The following is a 16,981-nucleotide window of genomic DNA, read 5'->3' on the forward strand; positions in this document are numbered from 1 at the left end:
TAATCACTGACTTAGAGAATTCTTCACTCAGCACTGCAGAATGTTGAACTGTAGAACACTGCCCAGATGGGGTCTGTGCCATGGCTCCTGCAGGCCAGCCCTCAAAACCCTACTTCCATCCATCAGTTGCAGACAGCATAAGCTATTATTTCTTACTTTCTCACTCCCACTGCCATCTGCACTCCCACGAGGGTTTTCTTTTCATTCTAGGATATTGGCATCAGAACAAGACTTGCCACGGTTGTCCTCCTCCCCCAGTTGTAGACATCAGTGGTAAAGCACCTGCTGTGTTGGCAGAAAATCTCAGGTTAACTCCCTGGCATCTCTGTTGATGGTTGTGAAGATCCCGGTCTCAAACTGGGAGTTGCTGCCAGTCAGTACAGACACCACTGACCTAGATGTAATAATGGCATGACTCAGTATAAGGCAACTTCATATGTTTATATATTCACTTCCAAGGCTTGGATCCCCAGTTCAACAAAACCACTGAAGTCCTAGTTCATAGACAGGCAGAATGCTGCCAGTGCCACTGTCCCTCCCTTCTCACACTCCCTTTGCCCTAGAAGTGCTCTTTGAGTGAGTTCAACCAGTTATTTCACCCCTTAGGGATCAGTAACTTTTACCTGCTAGATTTGAGATTCTTAAGCCTGGACCCAAATTGAAGCCCAGGTGTTGTTGGGCCTCAATTTCCATAATCTCAGCCACAATGGCCTTGTAGTACAACAACATCTGGGGGTCCAGTTTTGAAAACCATTGTGCCAGGGGACAGAACTCTAGAACATGTTGCTCTCACCCAGCTAAAGCATCTGTTTAGTAAACAGAATCTCCTAGGTTTGGCCCCAGCGGTATCTGAGTTAGCCCTTTAGAGGGAGTGGTCCTAGCTCATTGGTAGATCATTTGTGGATGAAGACGGCCCCAGGTTCAATCCCCAGCATCTTCAGTTGAAGATCTCAGGTAGCAGAGCTGGGAAAACACCTCTGCCTGAGATTCTGCCGGTCAGGATTGACAATGCTAGATGGATGGTCTGGTTTAGTGCAAGAAAGCTTCATATGGCAAGGCAACTCACTTCTTCCTTCCATCAGTTACAAAGAGCAAAATCCCATACACTGTACTTAGACATGTATCCACTGGTAGTCTTAAAAGGGTTCAACCAGAATGTCATCACATCTCTAAGCTGGCAAAGTACACAAAGCATTAGAGGCTGGCACAGGAGACCCTTCAGGAACCAAATGGATATCTCATCAACATCTGACTCAGATTTTTCCCCACTTATCATGATATGCTGTGTAAGGAAAATGGGTTGGTCAATCCAGCTCCCAGCTGTTTCCTAGAGGAATTTCTACAGGGTTTTTTAAAAAGTCAAATGAGGATTGTGAATTGTATAGTTCATTCACATGTACACTTTAACCTACTTAGATCTGCTACCTAGTCTGGGGGAGCACAGCTTTTTGTCAGGGAGTTCATGCTTCACCCCCAGTAATCTGCATTAGTAATCTGTGTGAATGTCCTCTCACAGTACAGCTCACTGAGTGGTTTTGTGGAGCTCTTGCTGGCTGCCTGTATTCCTGGCATCTGCACTCTTTGCCTGTAGTGGTACAGCTGATGAAGGGCTGGCTTAGGAGGGAAAGAGTGTCTGCAATGTTTGATTTCTAAAAACAAGAGGTGTTCAAGCTTGTCCAGCAGCAACCCATTCCTTCTCACCTGGATGCTGGCTGTAGTACCCTATACCTGTCCAGAGAACCTCTTTCTTTTTTAGGACTTCAATCCTGAGACTGAGATCTGATGCTAAAAGCAGGTTCCAAGTGGGTCCTAAGCATTTATCCTGGGTTCTTTGAAAAAAATCAGCCTACCTGTGGCTGCCAGTTGGATGGCATACAAGTTGTGGGGGCTGATTAAGGGACTGATTTGATGTAATGAGCTTGCCACAAAGACTGTGAAAACCGAATGTTTAATGCTCAGGGTCAAGCAACCTAGGAGCGAATTCACATTTTACACAGCAGCCATGTTTGCCACCAATACAGTGGCATTTTGCTGCCTATTCACATAAAGTGTAAAGAAGAGACAAGGATCTTCAAACACCTACAGTGGCTGTGTTGAGGGAGTTGCCCTAGGCCACCACTTCCTGGCACATATCCACTGCACAGTTAGAGATGCATGTCTCCTCTTCATGCTCCAAGCAGCAAGATATAGCTGCCAGGAAAAGCATGAACTGGCTTTTACAGAGACCATACTAGAGGTTATAGAATTCTAAGTAGCTGGGCCATCAATTAACACCCAGAGTTTAGAGTTAGCATCTGCCCATCAATATGGCAACAGCATTTTGTCTTAGCACACGTGCAGGAGTCAATATTGTGCCTCGTTTGCTTGGCCCACCTCTCCTCTCCTATAAATCTTGCAGTAACCCAGTTTCCTAGCCTCAAAAGCTTCTGCCACCTGCCCCTTACCTGCACTGACTCAGCATTTTGGGCACACCATCTCATAAATCCACTTGGGCTGTCACAGATCTCATTGTGCTATTACATACATGCACACACTTGCATTCCTTTCACTAGGTAATCATCCTTAGCCCCTTTACATACTTAAAAGATTGGGGTGAGGTCTGCTAATAGCTGGTGTGCTCCAGCAGTGCACAGCATAGCTTGAATTCAGGTCACCCGTGTAGCGTGCTGTCAAAAATCAGTAATTCTCAGTTGTGTCAAAATAGTGATTTCTAAACTTTTTCCGAGATGAAATTTCCCCATAAGATTTGCTCTATATTCAAAACTCAGGCTAGGACACAGCCTCCAAAACTGGAAGGCACCCATCCGTTATTAGCTCCTTGAGAGGTTCTCTTGTCCCCAACTCTTGCTCTGGCAACTGAAAACCACCCTTCCATTTGAGAATTTGGCAGGCACTAGGCACTCCCTGGTAACAGTGCCACATTCGCTCAAGCTGTTGTGCTTGAACCAATGCTATCCACAAAAAATATGTGTACATCACTGAACTAGACTGCTTTTCATCCTGCAGAAGGATTTCCTGCACGATGCCATTTGAGGGGTGGGGCAACTTCTTCCATTTCACAAGGCACTAGTACTCTCCACTCCACACTTGCTCTGTCTTTTGTGACTTTTATGCTATCTTCCCAACCTCACATACACCTAGCACTGAATTAGGTTTTATCCCACGCTGGGATGAAATCCACACTTGCTCCATCTGTTGTGTGAGATGTGATTCTACTTTCTCACCCATACATATGTACATCTCTGTGACAGACTGCTTTCCCTCTCTCCCCACCCGTGCTTGAAACTATTTGGGATGGATTCAGAGGACTGTGGGTTTTCTTTTTCCTTTGGTGTGGTGAATTTTGCAGCCATTGCTCCATTTTGCAGACAACACAAGAACTCCTAAATATCTATTTGAAAATTGGGTCCAATTTAAATGCACTGCAAGTAGTATGTAATTGCAACTAAGTTGTATACTTCTACTACTACTACTGCTACTACCACCACTACTACAAATATTTATATATGCCTTTCCAACAACAGTTCTTGAAGCAGTTTACATTTTTAAAAAACACTCAAATAAATGAGGTGGTTCCCTGGCCCAAAAGGATTCACAATCTAAAAAGGAACATAAAGAAGACACCAGCAACCACCACTGAAGGGATGTTATGTTGGGGTTCGATAGGCCCAGTTGCTCTCCCATTGCTAAATATAATCAATCAATCAATCAATCAATCTTTATAACGGTCGTAGACCAGCATAAAGTATAAGGGTGATCACATGTTAAAAGTAAGAGTAGATAAAAAGCGATTACATATAAAATGGTACATATTAATAATAAACGGACTAAAAATACTAAAAATAGTCGATAATACACAAAAAGCATGAGGGCCTAAAAGCCTGAGAAGTAATAAAAGTCATAAAAATGCATGAAAGTCATAATAAGGGGGGAGGCATAAAAATGGATGTAAAAAGGTTACAAGACATGAGAAGACAGAAATACATTAAAGCCTGAGTAATAAAACTGGGAAACAGCCAGATGAAAGGTTATAAGGAACAGTTAAAAAAAGGGGGAGGTGCATGAGCAATTGTAGGGCCTGCGTGTAAATGGTATTTCTGCACTGCTGAATCGGTGCACCGCCCCTGACAATTGAGCAAAGCGACACCTTTGCAAGTGGTGATTCTCTTACCTTGCTAAATATAAGAGAATTGGCACTTTAAAAGGTGTCACTTTGCTCAGTTGTCAGGGGCAGTGCACCGATTCAGCAGTGCAGAAATACCATTTACATGATGAGACCAGAGCCAGCGTAGTATAGTGGTTAGAGTGCTGGACTAGGACCGGGGAGACCTGAGTTCAAATCCCCATTCAGCCATGATACTAGCTGGGTGACTCTGGGCCAGTCACTTCTCTCTCCGCCTAGTCTACTTCACAAGGTTGTTGTGAAAGAGAAACTCAAGTATGTAGTACACTGCTCTTGGCTCCTTGGAGGAAGAGTGGGATATAAATGTAGTGATGATGATGATGATGATATATGCCACTACTTAGAGTGGGAGTGAGCCAAAGATGGACTGGAAACTACAGAAGATCTCTGGGTGACTTGCAACACATTGGCAAGGGCTTCTGACTCCTAATTGTGCAAGAATAACAACAACAAGAAGACCATTTCTCCCTTAGATTTGACTGCTTGAAGAAAGCTTGACACTGAAAACAAATTGTGCTCAAAGTCACCCTGTTCCCTAATCCTTAAAGTGATGTCTGCCTTCCTGATACACTATTTTGCATGTGGTCCCAATGCAAAATGTGGACCTCGGAGTTCTAGTGAAATGCAAAGTGGATCTTGCAAGCCAGAAGTCTGCCCAATCTTGGCATAGAGGACGAAGCATTATTAGGAATGTAGGAAGCTGCCTTATACCATATCAGATGACTGGTCTGTGTAGCTCAGTGCATACTGAATAGCAGCAGCTTCTACAAGGTTTGAGGCAGGTGTTTTTTCCCAGCCCTACCTGGAGATGCCAGGGATGGAACCTAAGGCTTTCCACATGCGAAGCTGATGCTCTACCACTAAACTGTGGCCCCAATCCCTCTTTAATGGTCCATATTTGTATGTGAAATTAGGTAGGTTTCTAAGATCCTTTGAAGTTCAGGGTTTAAAAGATTGCAGGTTTTAGAAGTATGGTCATATTGGTCAAACATCCAACACTATTGTTATTATTTATACAGCACCATTAATTTCTATGGCATTAACAGGATGATATGGGGAGTGGGGTGTTCCACGCCAAAGAGCTTATTCTCTAAATACCAGCAGAAGTGAAGACAAAGGGATGGAGGAGGGAAGAGGCAAAGTGGAGTGAATATAGGGTTGCCAGGTCCAGATGGTGAACAAAAGTGATATCCATCACCAAAAAAGTGGAAATAGAGGACGCTTTGCACCAAAAACATCTCCAAAGAGTGTCCACTTTGCATAAAATTTGCATGTGTTTGTTGGTATTATATATGCATAATTTGTTTTTTAAAAATTGGATAACTTGAGAATAAATACAGCTCACCAGTGTGAAGTTGATGACCTGGTGAGCTGTATGTTTGCTCAGCCTGCTGTCTAGGTGCAGAGTTCTCCAGGCCCCTGCTTCTTAACTGTAAATTCATCTCCTAGTTAGGTTTCCCACACACCCAGCCCTCTGTCCTCATCCCCCATGGTTCACCCAGGCTGCTCTCCCCAGCCAGGCAGGAAACTTCACCTCTTGGCTTGAGGCAAGGCAGCCAGCTAGCTACCGAGCCAGCCTCTTTGCATGCTGGCAAAGCGGTTCCTGCACAATCTCCCACCCACCTGCTGTTCTCTACAACTACACACATTTATAGACTGCTTTTCAACAGGTTTCATACCAGTTTTCAAAGAAAAATAAATAATAAAGATGCTCCCCTGCCTGCAAAGGGCTCACAGTCTAAAAAGAAACGCACAGTAACACCAGCATCAGCCACTGAAGGAAATGCTGTGCTGGGATTGGATGGGCCCAGTTGCTCTCCCCATGATAAAAAGAACAGATTGACCAATTTAAAAGATGCCTCTTTACTCATTTATCAGGGGTAGCTGCTAATTGAGTAAAGTTAGTTAGCTAACAGCTAACTTCTCACTGCCGCCACAACATGAAGGAAGCCAGCTGCACCCAAACCTATCAGTGCTCTGCATCATGAGGCTGAAGCAGAACCACCACTCTGACCCTCCCATTGGATGAATGGTCAGGAGGAAGAGACCGGGAAGGAGAAGCTGCTCAAGAGAGCAGAGTCTTCTGAGCCAACAAAATGTTCCCAGCTGTTCCTCAGAAATTCAGATAACATATGCAAAAAAAGTTCTCTGCTCCCCGCCCCCCGCAAATCACATGTCCTCTATAAAAATTCCTAGCTGTCAACCCTAGATGAATATACACAAGTGTTACAAATACTCCATACACATGTATATGCCTCATTCCAAGTTACTTCCTAAGACAAGTTGTTCATCACACACGGTTCTGTACGCTTTTGCTGTGTAGTAGAAACAATAGCCACATGGGAAATTCATGGTGTGTGGGAAAAGTCATTCATGTGAAGGATTGGAATATTTCATAACCCAGCTCTATGAATGTAATACATTGGCTAACGGAAAATGGAAAGCGATTATGATGTTGTGAAGCTTATTTTAACAGATTGCTAAGTCAACTCTCCTTCCTTTTGCACAAGCTAATGTCCCTGCTGATGCCACTATAAGAGGATCCCTTTTAGTTTGACTGTGGACATGTTTTGGAAACTGGGCCGCCCTAGAAAGCCACATTTGTAAATAATGTATTGGACTGGTGGGGAGCTTGTTTAGAAGATGCACTGAATAATAGATAGCCAAATAAATTCTATAGCCTGCAAAAAACTAGGAAGTAAGACCTTCCTAGCCGTATATGTTACACTGTGCACCCATTGGTTAATTCCTAAGGAAAGAGGTGCTGGGGCTAAAGTCTGTCCAGACAGGGCCGGATTAAACTAGTGCGGAGACTGTAGCATATGTTATAAAGGGGCCCTAATTTTTAAAAATGCACATAAATATTAAAACGTAATTTACTTGCATAGTCAAGTAATTCACTGAGTCATGAATGAATGAATGAATAAAACAAATGAAAACAAATATTCTTATTCAAATTCATCCCCAGAGTAAATCTTGCTCTGATATTAACAGCAGATGGTTTTTCCTTGGATCGGCTTTTTAAAAAGTTACCATTTTAATGTGCAAACAGTGGATAAGGCTATTAGCACCTCTCAGGGTACTGGGGGCGGGGCAGTGGGAAACGGGCATCACCACCTCATCCAGCATCGTAAGGAAAGCGAGCGTGACAAGAAATTTCCAAGAGCCCGGGGTGGATCCAGCAGGAAATTACAGGGGGTACAACAAGAATTTCCCCCCATAAAAGATACCCCCACACACATATAAAAATATTGGGGCTTGGATTTTATCTCTCTCTCTTGCAAATGCACTATGCCAGGGGGTGTCAAACTCATATGTGGTGGGCCAGATTAGATTCTGATGCACCTCTGGGGAGCCACACATAGCCTTGCACCCACCTCACACCACCTTCTGTCTTCCTCCTCCTCTCTGCTCTTTCTCTCATTCCTTTTCTTACACAGACACACTCACCCCTTGCCCTGCCACTTAAAATAGCTGAATTCACTACATTTTACACTAAAATACACCCAGGGAAAGATTAGGGGTTTTTTTGGGGGGGGGGGTATTTTTAGAATAAATTCTGAACATACATGCCAATACCAGATTTTGCATGGATAATCCTGCCACTCTTCCCTCTTCTCTCCTTTACAGAGGTGATCTGATTTGCAAAGTCTTTTTTTAAAGCAAGTATACAAAAATAACAAGAATAGACTTTTGGTGGGGGAGCATGTTACAAGAACAAAGCAAAACGAAACAGCAATAATTCAAAGGGGAGAAATGTTGAGAAATAACAATTTCCTCATATATTGTTATTTAAGCTATTTTGAGAACTCTGTTGCTAAAAAATCAGCATATAAATATTTTTAATAAGGGGGGTAGGGGGAGAAAGAAACACACAGAGACCAGGTTAGAACTATAAACAGCCATTTTGTCAAAGCATTCCTCCCCTGCCCCCTGATTATTTTTTTAAGCTTTTAATACATTTGTACAGGACTAATTTCCTCACAAGAAGATGGGATGGGAAGGGCTTTTTTTATAAATTTGTACTAGAACAATTTTGGCATACTTTGAAAATGATTTAAAAGAAGAAGCTTAAAACTCACTTTCTCACACATGCTTCACACACATGGGGTGGGACTTCTCTCACATGTACACACATGGTTCGTGGGGGTGTGGGGGGAGAGAGAGAGAAACACTTGACTAAGGGGAACAAATCCCACACAAACAGCAAAGGGTTGGTTTATGCAAAATGTTTTACTTCCTTCTTCAAGCGGGACCGGCAGCGCCCTTGGCTCTGTAGTTACATACCAATTCCAAGTGGGGGTGGAACACAAGACTCCAGCAGAACCAATAAGGCTCGGAGAGGGCAGGACAGAATGAATGAAGCTGCAAGGACTGGGTAACGAGTGAGCACTAAGACCGCAACGGCTCTTTTTTCTAGGGTGGATTGCCGAAGCAGAGAGAAGGAGAGATCTCCAGACATGAGAGGAGATTATAGGAAGAAATAGGAGAAAAGCTTGCAATTCAAACATTTAGTGCAGGGCCCTTGAAAGTGCGGGGCCCATAGCAAGTGCTAGCTTCGCTAATGGGTTAATCCGGCATAGTGTCCAGAGCTTGTGTCCTCTATAGGGAGGAGCTTGAAATGCAATTCGGTGTCCAAATCGCAGCACAATCCCTTTAGAACTGAGGGCTTACACAACCCCTTTTGGAGGAGGAGAGCAGGTCCATATGTGCTCCTCCTCTGTTTGCTGTCACTTCCTTAATCATGGCGCTCCGGCGCCCAGCTATGATTGCACGCCAGTGGGGCATCTCCCAGCTGCCCCTACATGATGCCAGCACACACATGGCTGCCACACATGCACAGAGGCCATGTGCATGCCAGCATTGTGCAGGGGCAGCTGAGAGATTACCCGCCAGCATGCAATCATGGCTGGGAGGAGCGCCATGATTATGGAAGTGACGGCAAGTGGAGGAGGAACAGGTATGAACCTGCTTAGAGCAGATGTTTGTGGTCTGGCTTTGATTACTTGTAGCTGGTTCACACGTGTCTGTTAAGCATATGAAGTCTGCAAAGTCAAACAGTGACTTCTTATATGTGTGCTAAAAGGGGCCACCCCGGATATAACGTTATAGATATAACATTGCAGATAGAATTTTCACATCAGCTTGCATACAATAGCTGACATCCAGATTAAACTGTGCTTGCTCAATGAACAATGTTGCACTAGTGCAAAAATATTGTGCAGCTGCACAAAGTCACAAGGATGATTGAAACTACGCTGTTGTCCTGTTGTGCAAAAGTTCTTGCAAAACATATAAATTTCCACTTCATATGGGGAAGAGAAGGGAGTGCTGTTGGGCTGACTGTTTGCTCTGCTCCACCCCCTCCAGGTGACTGTTATATGAGAACGGACTGCACCAGGGCACGAGGTGCAGGGTGAGAACTCAAGGGGTCTTGTCCTTTTGGCTCTCAGGCTTGAGGTGCGCAAACTGGGGTCTCAGAAGCAGAAAGGAAAAATGGAACTTCCCTTGTTAGCCAGTGCAACAGAGAGCTCTTCTGCATGACTGAGGAAATTGTTAATGAAACAGAAGAGCTGGAGGGAGGTTTGGCTGGGGAGATGTGTCTGGAGAGCAAAAGAGTGAGAATGGTCTGGAGTGGTGATTTCACAGGTAGTGGGCAGAGGGAGATATGGCAGTGGAAATTGGGCAGGCCATTGCAGGGGGAAATGGCCCAGGCAATTGAGGCCTGTTCCTTTTTCTGGCTCTTCTTCCAACCCTGTAGCCCCAGGGAACTCTGGAAACATTCCCTCTGGGATTAGGGTGCTGCTGTTGAATGCCAGGTCAGTACATGCTAAAACATCTTTCATCCACAGTTTGATTGTGCATGAGCATGTTGTCCTGGTAGCTGTGACAGAAACCTGGTTGGATGAGCTAGATGGGATTAGTCTCTCTCAGCTCTGTCCTCCAGGTTTTCTGATCCTGCAGGAGCCCCAGCTTGAGGGCGAGCGAGGGTTGTTGCAGTCATCTGCCCTGAGATCTTTTCCCTTTCCAAGTGCCCTGTTAGGCAATTTACTGATTTTGAGTGTTTGTCCTTGCGGGTTGGCCTCCGAGTGAAATAAGCTGGGGATTCTGTTGGTGTACTAACCACCCCGCTGCACTTTAGTTTCCCTACATGATCTGGTGGGGATGGTCTCAGGGGTGGTATTGGTTTTCCCCAAGCTTATTGTCTTGGGAGACTTCATTGTCCACTCTGAAGCCCCCCTTGTAGGAGGGGCTCAGCATTTCATGGCCTGCATGGCAACCATGGGCCTATCTCAATTGGTATTGGGTCCTACCCACATGGCAGGCCATACTCCGGCTTTGCTGACCAAAAAATAAGTGATCTGGAGGTGGGGGAGTTTGAGATAACTCCCTTGTCATGGACAGATCGTCATCTGGTGAAGTTTAGTTTGACTGCTCCAAATATCCTCTGCAGGGGTGGGGGACCAATTAGAATGGTTCACTCCTGGAGGCTTATGGATCCGCTCGGTTTCCAGACAGCTCTCAGAGAGTTTCCAGTGTCCAATGGTGGTAACTCTGTCAAGGCCCTGGTGAATCTCTGGAACATGGAGACAGCTCAGTCTCTTGACACAGTCACTCCTAAACGCCGCCTCCAGCTTGGTGGAGCCTGTTGTGCTCCTTTGTTTTCTGAGGAGCTTGGCACAATGGAACAACTTGGACAACAGCTAGAATGATGATGGAATGACGGCTGGAAAGATAAGGAAGAGTTATGATGAATCTGACCAAACACAGGCTAGAGCCCATTTTGGGGACTACTCTGTGACGGTGGGGGGCAGTGAAGAAATGTTTTTTCTCTGCCTCCATTGCATCTGCTCAGTGCAGACCAGTGGAGCTATTTCATGTAGCAAAGGCATTGCTCCACAGGGGAAGGAACCATCTACAGCCTGTTGTGATCAGTTTGCATGTCACTTTGCAAGTAAAGTCACTTGCATCTGTGCTGATTTGGACTCCAGGGTTTTGGCAGTACCAGCAGACATGCCTTCGGTACCATCTGGTCCTACTGTGTTGGATTATTTTCAGTTAGTGCCGCCTGAGGATGTGGACAAAATCCTGGGCAGTATGCAAGTGACATTGTGCACCCTTCATGGCTAAGAAAATCTGCCAGGGAGGGTAGAGGCAGATGGTTGGAGGCTATAAACAATGCTTCATTAAGGGAGGGCAAGATACCAAAGAGGTGATGGTAAGACCATTGTTTAAAAATCCTTCCCTTGATTGCTTCAACCTGGACAACTATAGACATATTTCTAATCTTCGCTTTTAGAGCAAGATGATAGACCATGTTGTGGCAGCCCAGCTGCAGAGGGTCTTGGATGGCATGGATTATCTAGACCCCTTTCAATCTGGCTTCCATCCTGGATATGGGACTGAAACTGCCTTGGGCGCTCTAGTGGATGTCCTATGCCGGGAGCTTGACAGGGGGAGTGTGTCCCTCTTGGTTCTTAGTGGCATTCGATACCATTGAACATGGTATCCTTCTGGACCACCTCTCGAGTATAGTGGCTTAGGTCCTTTCATGGGGGGAGGGTCCAGAAGGTGGTGCTGGGGGCTCCTTGGCCACTGGCCTTTGGGGTCCCACAGGGTTCAGTTTTGTCCCCCATGCTGAGGCGATTCTCATGTTGGAAAGAAACTGGGCTAAGGGAGCCCAGCCTGGTTTTCCCCCATCGTGAGAACCACCAGGCTTGTGGGAAAGCCCAGTGGTTCAATGGCAGCTAGCCCACCCAAGAACCCCTCTCCTAAAATGAGGTTAGTGGAGCAAGTGCTCCGCTAACTGCATTTTACTGATCATGTGCCGGCGCGGCTCTGCGCCACAATGACACATGAGTAGACCCCCAACCGGGTGGCTACAACAAGCCTCCCGGCCTCTAGGGTCTCCCCAGGATGCCTCGTGCATTCACGCAAGGCATCCCGGGACTTCTGAGGGCGCAACAGCCCCCAGTCCCCGCAGCCCCTACGGGCTCCATGATGGAGCCGGTAGTCGTATGGGCAGCTGATCCGGCCACCCAGGGACAGTTCCCTGCTCGTCTGTGGGGAGAGCAGGCTAAGTGAGCCCAGTAAGGCTCTGCACACCGATTGTGTGTAGAGCCTCACTGTTTAACATCTACATGAAACCGCTGGGAGAGGTCATCCAGGGACTTGGTCTGAGTTATCAGCAATATGCAGATGACACTCAACTATGAGGCGCTTCACATGATTGGTGTGAAGCGCCAGATGGGGTTAGGTGGAGAGAGCAGGCTTAGCCTGCTCTCTCCACAGACGATCAACAGGCAGCCTTTGGCGGCCGGATCGGGCGCCCACACGACTGCCAGCTTCGTCTCAGAGCCGGTGGGGGCTGTGGGAATTGGGGGGCATTCAGCCCCCGGAAGTTCCAGGATGCCCCGCACGAGCGGAGAGACCCCCAAGCCCGGGAGGCTGTTTGCAGCCTCCCGGCAGGGGTCTCCTCATGTGTCTCCATGGCACAAAGCTGCGCTGTGGCAGCACATGATCGGAAAATCCAGGTTAGCGGAGCGCTCGCTCCACTAACCTGTGATAAGGGGAGGACTACTGTGGCGGGCTAGCCACTAGAGAACCACCGGGCTCGCCCACGAGCCTGCTGGTTCTCACGGTGGGAAGAAACCGGGCTGGGCTTCTTTAGCCCAGTCCCCCCCCCCCCGCCCGTTATGAGAATAGCCTCATTATCTTTCCTTATCACCAGATCCTAGGGAGGCAGTGGATGTCCTGAGTTGGGGGCCGGAGGCAGTGATGGGTTGTATGTGGGACAGTAAATTGAGATAGAATTCTGGCAAGATAGGGGTGCAGTTGGTCAGTAGGAGAGCAAATCGGGATGACTAGATGAGGTTGTACTCCCCTTGAAAGAGCAGGTGCACAGCTTGTGAGTGTTGCTGGACCCGGTTCTGCTTTTGGAAGTTTGGGTAGAGACGGTGGCTAGGGTAGTGTGGCAGCTGCGTACTTTTCTTATGAAGGCAAATCTGGCCATAGTTACCCAGACCTTAGTCACACCATGACTGGATTACTGTAACACACTCTATGTGACGGGGTCCTTGAAGAATATTCAGAAACTGCAGCCAGCTAGTCCAAAATGTAGCAGCTAGGTTCTTAACCAGAGCTGCCTGCTGGGATCATATTACACCAATTTTGAAAGAGCTACATTGGTTGCCAATTTGTTTGCCAGTTGGTTGCCAATTTGTCCAATTGAAGGTGCTGGTTTTGAGCTTTAAAGCCCTTAATGGTTTGGGCCTTGGATATTTGAGGGACTGCCTTCTCCCAAGGGTATCTGCCTGCTTGGCAAGGTCATAAGAGGGGGCTCTGCTCTGCATGCCAACAATGGGGGAGGCTCGGCTGTTGTACACGCAGGACAGGGCCTTCTCAGTTGTTGCCCCCAGACTTTTGAATGCTCTCCCAGTGGGCATCCGCTCCTCAGTCTCCGTCACAGTTTTTAGAAGGCAAGTGAAATCTTGGCTTTTTACCCAGGTTTTTATATGAATGGGGTTGTTGTTGCTGCTGCTCTGTATTTTATGGACTTACTGTGTATGGTTTCTTAAAACTTTTAATCACATCTGTATTTCAATATTCCAATTTAATATTTTTATCGTGTAACTGTTTTATAGCTTTATATTGTGTTAAACATTTTGTAAGCCACCTTGAGATTGTTTTAATGAAAGGCAGAATAAAAACCTAACAATACATAAACAAATAAAATATGAAGCATGCCACAGCTTGCATGCCTTTTACAAGCGCAAACATGTTTGCACTAGCACAATACCTGACTGGAATGCAAGCTCCAGACTTAGCACAATGAGCTAATGCAACAGCCTTGCACTAGCACAGCACTCTAGCGCTTCATTAGTCCAGGACTGGTCAAGCACTTCATTAGTCATCTGGACAAGCGCTTTGTTACTCCAAATGTCAGCCAGCCAGTGTCAATTCACACATTTAGTAGCTGGCTGACAAGAGCTGGTTCACACATGCATATTCGTCTTTTAGTGAAAGCAACATTAAGTGATAACTTGCATGAAGAGGCTATTCAGAGATTGAATCTTCATATCCCTTCAGATCCAAGATAGAATCTTCACATCCCTTCAGATCCAAGATAGAATCTTCACATCCCTTCAGATCCAAGATAGAATCTTCACATCCCTTCAGTTCCAAGATAGAATCTTCACATCCCTTCAGATACAGTGCTTTTCAGTTGAGCCAGATCACACATGCAACTGCCAATCATCAAGAAACGTGGAGAAGTCAAGTGATGTAAATGAAGCTAGTTAGGTATTGTGATATTTCATTGAGATAGTTAAGCACAAGCTTAAATATCTCTGACTGAAATCAATGAGGTTTAAAAATGTTTAACTTTGCCTGGACAGTGCCCCCCATTTTAAACACCTGTTTATTTTTAATTCTCCCCCCCCCCAATCTAACCAGATGCTGGGAACAAACAGCAGAGTGGGGCCATCACCATTGTGCCCTGCTTGTGGCCTTCCAGGGACACCTGGCTAGCCACTCTTGGAGGCAGGATGCTGGATTTCATGTTCTGATTCAACAGGACTCTTCTCATTTCTTAGATACCTCACATTGGACAGGATCCAGACTAAGTTTGGCATGTCTAAGGAGCATTAAAATAAATTATATAGTTTGTCATGACTAACTTAAGTCCCATTAATTCAATGAGACTTCATAATGACTAGTTTAGTCTAGATCCTACTCAAAGATATTGACCAAAGTTGAAGTTCAGATGTAGACAGGGTGGAAATACATTATATAAACCCGCTAAAGCACTGAGGTTAACTTCAAAAGCCTTGTTTTGTGTCTTTCTGCTGTCAGAAGAGTGGTAGGTGGGCATGAGGGTCAGGAGGACCTTCTCTGTGATGGTGCCAAGGTTATCGAACATCTTCCCAAGTGAAGTCCACCAGTTCCTTCTCTGCATACCTTCCAACAGGCAGTTAAAATGTATGTTCTTCAGCAGGCTTTTTGAGGTCTACATTTTAATAGCAGTGTGTTGATGCGGCTGTGTGTTTTAATTTTCTTATTACTAATGTTTTAATGTTTTTTGTTTAATTTACATGTACTGTTATGATGTTCCTTTGTATTTTGTTAGTCACTTTGAGATTTTCTCTGAAATAGAAAAGCAGGATGAAAATACTGTGAAATGAAATAAATATATACCTGTGTAACCCAGTGTTCAGAAATCAAGTACAGAGAAATCAGGAATACATACACATGTTTAAATCAAGCCTTAGAAGAGGAGGCAAAGAAAGATACTGTGAACATCATGAACATAAATCAAAATAGATTTAAAGTTTTAAGTTTTAAAGTATTATCTAAATTTTAATTGTTTTAATTGTGTTGATGTGTTAATTATTGTTTTGTTTTAAATTATTAACCATTCCAGAGATTTTTATATGAGGTGGTATAGAAACGTACCAAATAAAATAAGAATAATAAACATGTTCCAAGTACCAACCAAGGCTCTTTCTCACCTTTATTTTTGCTTCATGTGTCTCAGGCATAGGTGACAATTCAACAAATCCAATAATGTCAAGGGATCACTTAGGAGAGTCAACCTTTGTCAAATATTAGCCCAGTCCAAGGATGGAGTCCTCGCTCCAACTTCCTCAGATGTATTCCTTGCCTCTTGGGCATCAGTGGCACTGTGCTCCATGTCTCCTCCTGCCCTTTGCTCATGGCACATGACAGTCTGGATTTATTTTAAGCCACGTTCTCCTATTCCATGGGCAAGAGTGTTAGGTCAGTTTGAATGTTCCTTCCTCAGCACTTGGGGCTGAACTAGATAACTCTTATGTACCTTCCAGCTTTACATCTCTGTGACTCTTTGAGGTCTGATTGTAGGCAATGTTTTATCATTCTGATTGTACAATGATGCTGTTTGATTAAGGGCAGCTGAGGCAAGGAAATCCTCCTTTACAGAGTTCAGTGTGATTTGCTCCAAGTGGTTCAAAATTTTTGCACTTGCAAAGCATATTTACATGATTGATGGTTCCCTTTTCAGTATGGGCAACATCTTCCTTTAGTATTCATGCAGCAGAGGATGTCAAGGGACCACTCCTGCCTGCACTGAATGCTGCTTACATTCCAACATGCAGAATAGAAGCATAAAAGCAATACAACATAAGAACCCTGTATATTGTGCACTATGAATCTCAGTCCAGCAGCCAGTCATATGCGTGTTCAGTGTCTTTACATGCAGTCTTTAGAATATGGCAATCCATAGATGTCATCTTGTGCTAAGATGTTCAGTCTTCGTGAGTAGTTTGAGGCATAAAAGTAACTTTCTCCTTGAAAAGGTCACAGTGGGAGATGTCTAGCACAAGGCATCTTCACTAGAATATCTTTTATGAGCCGTGTACATGATGTGTGGCTATGTGTCAGTGTATGTGATCCTTATTTGAATATCCAGGGGCTTTAGGCATTATATAGCTGCACCCTTTTAATTTTATTTCTTTGCAGATTTAGGGTTTCTGTGAGCTCTTAGAATTTTTCATCAGATAAACACATTCAGTGATCACGTATTGTTGTAAGCATGATCTCTCGATATGCAAAATGGCTCCATCTTTTTAGGTTTTGGTGCATAATAGGTTCCTGATTAATCGCCTTTGATAGGTAATGGGGCTATTCTGACGATCTGCAAAAATCGGGCTAGGAGAGCCTAGCCCGATTTTTGCAGGTCATCAGAACCACCGGGCTCGACTGCAAGCCCGGTGGTTCCAGAGCAGGTAACCCGCTCTAGAATCCCTGCCCCAAAACCAG

The 16,981-nt window shown here is 45.0% G+C and overlaps 1 long non-coding RNA gene across 1 annotated transcript in view; it reads left to right on the plus strand.

The window, feature by feature from the left end:
* The window catches only part of LOC128343464 (uncharacterized), a 33,231-nt gene extending 17,501 nt beyond the window's left edge, over positions 1-15,730 (plus strand). Inside the window, exons 2-3 of the long non-coding RNA XR_008315548.1 lie at positions 14,273-14,467; positions 15,038-15,730. This is a non-coding gene — a long non-coding RNA (uncharacterized LOC128343464). The remainder of the gene's footprint in view (positions 1-14,272; positions 14,468-15,037) is intronic.
* The last annotated feature ends 1,251 nt before the right edge of the window (positions 15,731-16,981 follow it).

Source organism: Hemicordylus capensis, chromosome 2, assembly GCF_027244095.1.
Source record: "Hemicordylus capensis ecotype Gifberg chromosome 2, rHemCap1.1.pri, whole genome shotgun sequence".
Taxonomy (NCBI): domain Eukaryota; kingdom Metazoa; phylum Chordata; class Lepidosauria; order Squamata; family Cordylidae; genus Hemicordylus; species Hemicordylus capensis.